Raw genomic sequence first — 10,535 nt, 5'->3', positions numbered from 1 at the left:
TTCCTCTCTCAAGAGCAGCTGGAGTACCAAAAGAGACAAGGGTAAGGCCCCATCATTAAGCAAGCTGCCAATCTACTCATCATTCCCCACATTCCAGAAATGAGCTAGAAACTAAGCCTAGTTTAGGCCCAGAAAGAGAGATAAAGCTGGGTGGCAAGCGATTGGCAACTGTGTGGGTCTCTGTGCTCACTGCTGAGGACATAACAAAATTTTTGGGAACAGGCACTGCTTGAGGGACAATAGTTTTGTGGCAGAACATTTTGTTTATATCTCCTCATTTCCTGAGGATCCTCCCTGGAACAAGGGATTTGATTTTCTTCGCTTTTGTCTTAACTGGTGTAGTAGATACTCACTTTAAGATTCAAAAACAATCCTGGCTTAACAAAAAATTCAGCTACAGTTTTATCTGATGGCCTTTAGCAAGTGTAGATTCCTCAAAGGAAAGGGCATTGAGGCAGAGAAGAGTCAACAATTTCCACCAAAAGGTCTTTGAAACTGCCTGAAAGATTTTTAAAATTATTGTTGGATTCTTATTGAGTTGAATTGATATTAGAAAACTTTGTAAATGTTGCAATAGTTATTTTTAAGCAAACATCTTTCCTACTTCCATTTCTGAACCGGTTTCTTTGCTTCATTAAAGATAAACTTTTTAAAAGAGAAAATATTTTCATAGACTTAACTGGGAAAAAAAAACCTCCATGAATTGGGTGGCCATACAATTTGTCATTCAAACTAGATCCATTTTTATTAAATATTCTTAATAATCATGCAAGGACAATATATTTAAACTGAATTGAAACTGATTTACACAGAACATAACCATGGGAAATCACAATACTTAGAACTTAAGCATAGCCAGCTTTCCCCACAATTAAAGTTGAGTTAAGACCTCAGTATCACTAAAATGGTGATTCAGAAATTGTTGAAAAGATCTTTTTTGCCAACATCCACCACTTCAAATGTTCTCTAAGAATCATGAACAAGTATTCAGACATTAGGTTTCTTACACTAGGAATGCTCCACCATTCTGTAATGGGACTTTCCCACATAACTGATCTTCCAGGCCCATGCCCTTCACGAATGAACAAATCCTCATTTTGGGCCTGGATTCAGACAGCCATAACAACATAGATATTAACTGGAAGACGATGGATGATCGGGACTTCCCCCATTTGTGGGAGCTAGGTACTATTCATCAGCAAGACAGAGGTGGGGAAATTCTCCTTTAGAGTGTTCACTGCTGAGATTCTCTCTTTCTCTCTCTTTCTCTCCTCTCTCTTTCCTCTCCCCCCTCTCTCCTCTCTCCTTTCAGTCTCTTGGACCAGCTGAGTAAACACCAGGTGGACTTCTGCAAGTATAAACCACCTTATCCTGATCAAAGATGGTTTTCCCCTTATTGCCATTATAGTGTCATTCAAGTGGTGAAATGGTCCCACAGTCTAAGAAGGTAGATGTAGGGAAGCCTGCTCCATCATAATGTCATTGTGATTCACTTATTGTACCTGGCTCCTTCTAAGCCCAGTCTAGGCTATCTTGGGCTAATCCCTTTAGCATTTCCTTTTATGCTGATACTGAGAAACTTGTTTTGAGAGCTCAGTGGCGGAGATGTCCACGTGAAACGGGACAGAGTAGTAATGCTATTGGATTGGGAAATTCCAAGATAATAAGGTGGCCCACTGATACCTGGAGTTCAGTGGACACCTCTCACAGCTCATTCATCACTTCTGTGCTATGACAGCCCAACATAAATGAGATCCACAGGAGGGGAAACAGATTCACCAGGTTCTTGATGAGACTTCAACATTTCAATCACTGAAAACTTTTTAAAATCTTTTCTTATTTAAGTTTTTCTTGATCTAACTTATCCAGACAACCATCTAAGCAATGTTCTTAAATGCTGTGGTTCATGAATTATCTTCATTAAAATATTCTGAGCCACTTGTTAAAAAATTAAATTATAGGATCCTACTGAAACAAAGTTTCAGGAAGTGGAGCTTAGAAAAATATATTTAAAGCAAATTTCCTAAATTATCTTACACACATTATCACCGAATAGCTACTGATCCATAGCTGGTGAAACAGTTCTCAACTTTGGCTGCATATTAGAGTCACCCAGGGAACTCCTAAAAACTCCAAATGCTCAGGGTGCTCCCCAGCCCAATCAAATAAAAATGCTTCAAAATAGAATCCATCTGTTGAAAGCCCAACAAGTGATTTCAATGTGTAGTTAAGGCTGAGACACTGTTATGAATTCATCATTTTCAGAAGATGATGAGACTGCCCCACCATAAGAGGTTGGCATCTAGGAATTTGACTACAGTCAAGGACAACTGCATTGTATGTGACTGCGGGAACTGGAGGAGGACTAGGCAAGTGTTACTGCAAGTCAGGTCTGCAGACCATTGTCAGTCCCTGAGTTATTTCTTTATTGACCTTCAAGGAGATTGTGCCATCATGTGATACAACAATATCATTAAGTATTATTTGACTTATTATGGATCAGTAACAAATAGTTTGTGATGGGCATTTTGAGGAGTGTGGATATAGGCCAGGAGCCCAGGCCTCAGAGAACCACTTTAAAGGTTCCCATGGTAATGAAGTCTAGCTACTGTCTTCTGGAGAAGCTGAGGCCAACCTGGAAACTCAGACCCCAGCAGAGAGAATGTGCCGTGTTCTCAGAATGCTGATGTACTTGCCACAAGGATGGTGTGCTGGACACCGAGAAGAGCTCAGTAGGACCTTTTGGGAAGTCCAAACACAAGGAGACAGACTTAATGAAAGCTCTGTGACTTCATACTCAGTGGCTGCAAGTTCATCATCCAGTGTGGACAATAGGGAGTTGGCACAAATACCTGATCAAAGATCACAGTACCCCATGGGTGATTTTGGGGCCTCAGAGCACACAGAGGCTGCTGTAGTCATGGCTCTCAGGAGGAAGAGAGAGAAAATCAACCTGATCTCAACTTTAATAATAAAGATAATTTATTAGCTCGTATCAGGCTTTTCCCCATAGTGGCAAATATGGCCCCTGGCAGCAGAAGACTCCCATGCCTGTTTGTTCAAAGTTACAACAAAAGCACAGGGATTGACCCTTCTTGAGTAATACTGAGTCATCTTCCCATCTCTAAAGCAATCATTGTGCTCTTGATGGAACATCTGGTTCATGTGGCCAACACCAGATACGAAAGGTATGGTAAGTTCCAGAGTCACGTGTACTGAGAATGCGTTAAGAGGAGGATCCTCCGATGGAAAGCTGATGAGCTCTGAACAATAGCAGGGGGCATGGATGCTGAGCAGGCAAAGGCAATAGCTGCCCCCTCAAATAAATTCTGAAAATCATAAGCTGTCTGTACTACAAAGAAGTCTGAATCCACACCTTCCAGAACCTTCCATACCTCCACCATGGCTAGTGCACAAGTTTGTAGAAAATTGTGGAGCTACCCAGGTCAACAATCAACCCAAGAAATCATGGTGCCCCAGTTCTGCCCCCCCCCATTTATTTTGGGAGCATCATGCATAAAGGATGTTTTTGAGTATTTATTCTTCTTTTGTAACACCAAGGAAAAATAGTCTAATTTATTTCAATTTTTCACTCATTCATTCATGTTCAGTTTGGTCAACACTTACTAAGTGTTGATGATGCAAGCTAGCACTTGGGGATACCCAGACAGAAAAGGTATACTGCCCTCTTGCAAAATGTGCTGCCTTAGTAATTCCCTATGGATGCAATTTCTTCTTTTTCTGAATTTCTCGCTCCTTCCAGGCCTGGAGCAGAAACTAGGGGAAAAAGTAATAGCTTCATAGCGGGGTCTCAATGCTAAGAATGAGAAAAATCCTGTCACTAGGTTCTCTTCAGCCAAAAATGAGATAATGCTCTTAAAGAAAATCCCTTCCCATAAGCTTTCCAAGGAAATGTAACCTGGACCTGGATATGATGATCCCTTCCCAGAACTGCTTAGCCAAGTGTGACTTTTACAGCTGTCTCCTAAAAGAAATTTCAGAAGTTGCATTGAAAAAAAAAGTCCACATTCTTAGACAAAATTGTAGAATCATGAAGTATCTAAGGATCAAGATTCCATCTGCAACCCTTGAATTTCCATATTTGGCTTCAGATGCCACAAAAGAGAGCAGAAGAGTCACCTAACAAGTAGAGAGTAACTGTAAACTGAAGGGGATTCCCACCTCCTCATCTACAATGGAAGGGGTATGAGGCAGAGGGAGGCATGAGGAGGGGGCAGACAGGCTGAGCTGGCCCCTGGAGAAGTCTGGGTGAGTCACTGAATGGACCAGAAATTTGCCACTTGGTGTTTATGAGTTTGGCTGCATGAAGGAAACTGCACTGGGAAAAGGGTCCCTGGGAATCCTGGGAAGTCAATGTCTCCATGCCCACAGCAACTCAGCTGGAAATCACTCTTGTCAAAGCCAGTGCCGTAGGCCATGGGCAAAATGCCTACCCCTGTACTCACTGAGCGCTCATTTGTCCTTGTTTGCCTGGGACAGTTCCAGTTTACGCCAACCATCCCAGTGTAATTGTTTATGGCATTTTCCACATAGAACCTCGGTTTGGATGATTGTACAAGAGTTCTTCATGAAGTTCATGGAACATACATATTGTGAAAAAATTAAGCTTGAGTTTCACTGTATTTTGCACCAAAACAAACAAATTGTAATTCCAAGTTCAACGAACTTTTTGAAGTACCTTCGTATGTTCTGTGACCACACAGAAGATGCTTGATAAGTCCTCAAGTGTCCTTTTTATACCAGCCTTCATCATGAACTTCCTCAGTGCAATGCAATTCTTACCACGTAGCAAAAATGCTTGAATTGACCCTGGCATCTAACACCAAGGCTACCCTAAGATTCTCAGGAGCTGCAGACTAAATAAAGGAATCCACACAATTTGGTTTCAAATATGGTAATTCACAAGGAAACATAAGTCACATCACAGCTTGCCTGTCTGCTCAATTTGCATATGTGGGGTTCTTCTTGCCATTTCTGCCCACCCTCCAACCTCCCTAAATGCCTGAAGGCAAGGACATCACCTGATGTGAGATGTGCTGGAATTCACAGGAAGCAGTTATTCAACTGGAATGTGCGCCAGGCAGGAGGTGAACATGCTGGCATGCTGGCTAGGCACTTGTGACCCGATCCCTTCAGTTGGCTGGGTCCCAGTTATGGGCAGCTGAGAAAAATAGATTCTCTGGATTCTAAAGAGAGTAGTTTTGTAAGGGGTGCATATGTATGGGTGGTGGGAGGTGGAAGGTTGTGCAGATGTGAGGGAAAACTAGAGAGAAAATTACTGTAAAAAATTTTTTTGTCAAGTAGCGAAACCAGCAGCTGGACCAGATTAGCTGTTCCCTTCTCTCCTATTTTTGTACTTGGAAAGAAAATGTGCAAAATAAGTCTTGTTTTGGAGAAAAGTAAAGAAGAAGGTTAGGGGGGTGGAGGGGTATGGGGCAGTGGATCAGTACACAGGAGCCAAGGGAACCAGTGGACTACATGGTGAGGGACATGAGAGATAGCAATGTTGCTCTTTCTTCCTCCCTGGGGAATGAGGGAGCCCATGTCTCTGCTTGGTGGTTAAGCAAAACCTTGTCCCAAACCTGTGATCCTCATGGGTTGATAGCTGAAGCCAGGCAAAGAGTGGACAGCCACAGTGATTTAACCTGAGGGCCACGAGTGAGGTGCAGGGGCAGTATGGAGCTTGTCTGACTTTCTGCCGATCCCAGTCTCCTTCCCCTACCATAAGTGCACAGCATTCTCCTGCTCTTATCCCGAGTCTCGTCGAGGTCCCTCAGGAAAAGATCCAAGGAGCTCTTGGTGTAAATAGCTGATGAGAAGGAGCACAGGCTTGCTGCACAGCATGGCCCCCTAATGGTGACACCCCCGATGTTTCTGACGGGGCAGTTGGGGATAGCAATATGGAGGCTACAAGGCCTCTGAACTCCCACACTTCTGGCAAGAGGGTGAGTTGTATCAATGCTTTGGAAAACTGCTGGCAGAATTCCAAAACTCATACTCTACAACCCAGCAACTTCACTCCTAGGTATACGTCAAAGGGAAATAAGTATGGATCTGCTCAACATATATTCAGAGTGACACTCAATAATTGCACCAAATTGGAAATTACCCAAATGACCATAAATAGTAAACTGGGTACTTAAATAATGCTATAAAGGTACTTCAAAAAGTTCATAGAAAAACAGCATTTAAAAATAAGTTTATTGTGGTGCCAATTGTTTTTAGAAATCCATGTATAGTTTTCTCCTATATGATGAAACAAAATTTTTTGGACCAAAATAAAATCACTTTTTAAATTCCGTTTTCAGTGAACTTTTTGAAGTACTCTTCTGTGTTTACATAATGAGAATGTCATTGACAAGCATCAGTAACAACATGGCTGAGTCACAATGATGAGCCCATGAAACCAGAGGCACAAAAAAGGTCTAAATCTCTTAGTGAATTATATAAAATAGAGAACAGGTGCAACTGGGGCATAGTGTTAGAAGTTGGAATAATGGTTGCCCTTGGAAAGAGGTACTGAATGGATGGAAACATAAGCAGCTTGCTTAGGAGCTGGTTGAGTTATCAGTGCTAGTTAGGTGGGTTTGTGTAGTTTATAACTTTCAAAGAGCTTTGCAGTCACATGTGCACTTTTCTGAACACTGGTTATAGTCCAAACATGCCTCCAATGGTTCTGTGTGAATAGCTGGACTTCAGGTGGGCTCTCGGTTGAAAGATGCTCTTATATTGAGCTGAAACTGGGCCCTTGGTTCTGCCCTCTGCGAGCCACACACATGTGCTATCCCTTCAAGGTCCCTATGTGTTTGTCTCTGGGCCAAGCATTCCCTCTTACTCAATCCCTCTTCGTGGGACAGAACGTTTGTTCTAGAAATGCCAGATGTAGAGATGACTCCTCTCTTTGGGAGGGGCCTTCCATGGATTCTTATCAGCTGGTCAGAGCTTGTGTTTATATTTATTCTCCCCCATTTCTCATTTGAGACAGCGCTTCAACTGTCAGGCCTCTACCAAAGGTGGGACCAATTGGAGCAGCTAAGCAGCCTTGGTCCTCCATTTTGTTCCAACTCCCTTGTGCAAAGGTAGGACTCAGAAGGGCTGGTTCCTGACCCAAAAAAGGGTCCGGAAATGAATCCAAGGGGGAGGAGCTCTGACTCCCTTCAGTACTTCCCCTGGGGCTCCCACTGTCTTACCTCATGGAAGCCACTAATGAGCCAGTGCCTCTCCAGTTTCTCACAAACTCAAGTAAGCATAATTCCTGGACCAGAAGTGACTTTTCACAGGAATATTATGAACATGGCACAGGAAAGGGCACACAGAGCTTCATGTGACAGCCTTGAGGACTGGGACGGCAGCCACACTTGCTTAAGCCCATTTGCTTCCCAGAAAAAGGGAAACTTATAAATTCCCTGGTGAATGTCAGTGAAGTCTTCCAGCTCTGGAAGGGAATGACCAATAGTCTCCTGTGCTGGTTTCTGTGTTCACCCTTCTGGTTGTCCTCTGCTGAAAACAACTTGGAATGATTTGACTTCTGAAGTAATAACAGAAACTAATTCCTGACAACCCACTTTGTTTCAGGATCAGCCACAATATCCCATAAAACATACACATGCTGAAGAAAGGGAACCTCTATTCTTAAAGACAAAATAAATCCTATTTATACAGAATCCCACTTATCAAAAGGCTAAAAACTGGGGCTGGCGCTGTGACACAGTGGGTTAACAGCCTGTGGTGCCCGTATCCCAAATGGGCACTGGTTTGAGTCCCAGCTGCTCCTCTTCCAATTCAGCTCCCTGCTAATGTGCCTGGGAAAGCAGCAGATGATGGCCCAAGTCCTTGTGCCCCTGCACTCACGTGGGAGACATGGAAGAAACTTCTGGCTCCTGGTTTCAGATCAGCTCAGCTCTAGCTGTTGAGGCCATTTGGGGAGTGAACCAATGGATAGAAGACCGTCCTCTCTGTCTCTCCCTTTCTCTGTAACTCTGTGTTTCAAGTAAATAAGATAAATCTTAAAGCAAATAGACTGAAAAATACAGCTCTGCTGTGTCAATAAAAGGACAGTTTCCTAGCTGGATAAGACAAGGCCTCTGAGCAGAAATTCCACTTAGCTAATTCTTGACTGTTACAGATTTTGTTATATAACCATCTCTGATTATTATCTAGACAGAGCCTGCTACATAATTTGCAATGCCCAATGCACATTGAAAATTCAAGACTCCTTTTTCAAAAATGCTATTATTTCAAGACAACTAAAACAAAGCATTCAACCAAGCCTGGGGACCTGTGCAACTGCACAGATCCTGCTCTGCTTTTTTTTTTTTTTTTTTTTTTTTTTTTGACAGGCAGAGTGGACAGTGAGAAAGGTCTTCCTTTGCCATTGGTTCACCCTCCGATCCAAAGGCAGGAGCCAGGTACTTCTCCTGGTCTCCCATGGGGTGCAGGGCCCAAGCACTTGGGCCATCCTCCACTGCACCCCCGGGCCACAGCAGAGAGCTGGCCTGGAAGAGGAGCAACCGGGACTAGAACCCGGTGTACGGGCGCCACTAGGTGGAGGATTAGCCTAGTGAGCCACGGCGCCGGCCTCCTGCTCTGCTTTCAAAGATGGTCCTAGGTACAGGGATATCTGGATGTCCCTTTAAAACTGGGATGAAGTCAAGAATGCTGATAACTCATACAATAGTGGATGGCCTGATCAACATATAGGAAAAGATTGGAAGTGAATAGATAACAGTATTTTTATTTGCATATATGATGACATAGCTGGAGAAGCCTAATAGAATCAGCAGGGGAATAAATTGAAAAATGAGAAAGTTCAGCAAGGCTGCCAGATGTCATGTCAAAGCAAGGAGAATACAAGCAACCTGAAACAGGAGAAACTCTTTGGAGAGCCGCTGCTGCTTTGTTAGTAAGTGTGGAAGTGGAGAGGGTGCCGTCTCCCTCTTATCCTGCATCCCACATCCCGACAAGAGAGGCTTCAGTGCAGTCCTTGGAGGTGATTCTGGAGGTTAGGGGCCCCATACACTGGGTCTGCACAGGTGTGATGGATCCTCAGGCAAGGGGTTGAGCACCTGAGGCTGCAGCACCCAGAGGGGTAGAAGACAGACTTGGGAGAAGTTGTCTCCCTCCTGAAGGCAAGTCTAAGGCGCTGAGTGGTAGGAGACAGAGGTGAAATCCTGGATGGAAATGTTTTGCCTGGTGTAATTTAGAAAAGGATTCAGCTCATGAAGACCACTGGGAACAGAAGGGTACTTGAGGTAGAGAATTCTGTATGGAGTAGATACTGATGTAGGCCAGAGATTGGCTGCTCATCAAGTCTGGAATTTTCAATGTTTCGTTACAAGTAAGCCCGTGAACTAGGATTTTATAGCTGACTCTGCCACTTGTCTGATCTGTGAATCTGTATTAACACCTTAACCCCTACACACAAGGGGCTTAAGCCCCCTCCCCTGCTCCATCATTAGGAAAAACGTCTAAAACTCCTCCATTAACATGTGCTGCAGGCTTTTGTATATAATCTTTATTAAATTAAGGTTGCTCTGCTACTCTCAGTTCTAAGCAGTTTTTTTTTTAGACTCTTTTTTTTATTTTTTTTTATTTATTTTTTTTTTTTGACAGGCAGAGTGGACAGTGAGAGAGAGAGACAGAGAGAGAAAGGTCTTCCTTTGCCGTTGGTTCACCCTCCAGTGGCCGCCGCGGCTGGCGCGCTGCGGCCGGCACACTGCGCTGATCCGATGGCAGGAGCCAGGAGCCAGGTGCTTCTCCTGGTCTCCCATGGGGTGCAGGGCCCAAGCACCTGGGCCATCCTCCACTGCACTCCCTGGCCACAGCAGAGGGCTGGCCTGGAAGAGGGGCAACCGGGACAGAATCCGGCGCCCCGACCGGGACTAGAACCCGGTGTGCCGGCGCCGCAAGGTGGAGGATTAGCCTATTGAGCCACGGCGCCGGCTCTCTAAGCAGTTTTTTTAAAAATCCTGACTAGATAAATGATTTTCTCTAGTAGTTTTAGAAATCATGTTTACCATTGCTTAGTTGATTAATGAGGCAAATTACACGGATAGAATTTCAATTGTTAAACCATCCTGAGCTTTTGCATAAGTTACTTAAGCAGGATACATTTTTAAAGTATTTATTTTCATTTGAAAGGCAGAGAGATAGCGAGACATAGAGGGAGAGGGAGCCCTAACTCCCATTCCCTGGTTCACTCCCCAAATGCCTGCAGCAGCTGGGAACGCATTCCAGGCTACCTGTGTGGGTGGCAGGGACCCAACCACTTGAGCCATCTCCTGCTGCCTCCCAGGGAGCACATGAGCAGGAAGCTGGAGTTAGGAGTGAAGCCAGGATTAGAACCAAGGCACTCAGATATGGGATGTGGGAATCTTAGGTAGCTGCTTCTGTGCCAACACCCACTCCCATGGTGCATTTCTAAAAATTTGGTATCTCATTTGAGAATCTAAATTTTGATTAAATTTTCAGTTATGTTCACAAATGAAATGGGTCTGTGATTTCCTTGCCTGGTA

The sequence above is a fragment of the Oryctolagus cuniculus genome, chromosome 12, assembly GCF_051225735.1.
Source record: "Oryctolagus cuniculus isolate XC-2025 breed Fujian yellow rabbit chromosome 12, ASM5122573v1, whole genome shotgun sequence".
NCBI classification, from domain to species: domain Eukaryota; kingdom Metazoa; phylum Chordata; class Mammalia; order Lagomorpha; family Leporidae; genus Oryctolagus; species Oryctolagus cuniculus.
The sequence above is the reverse complement of the archived record's forward strand: the minus strand, read 5'-3'. Positions refer to the sequence as shown.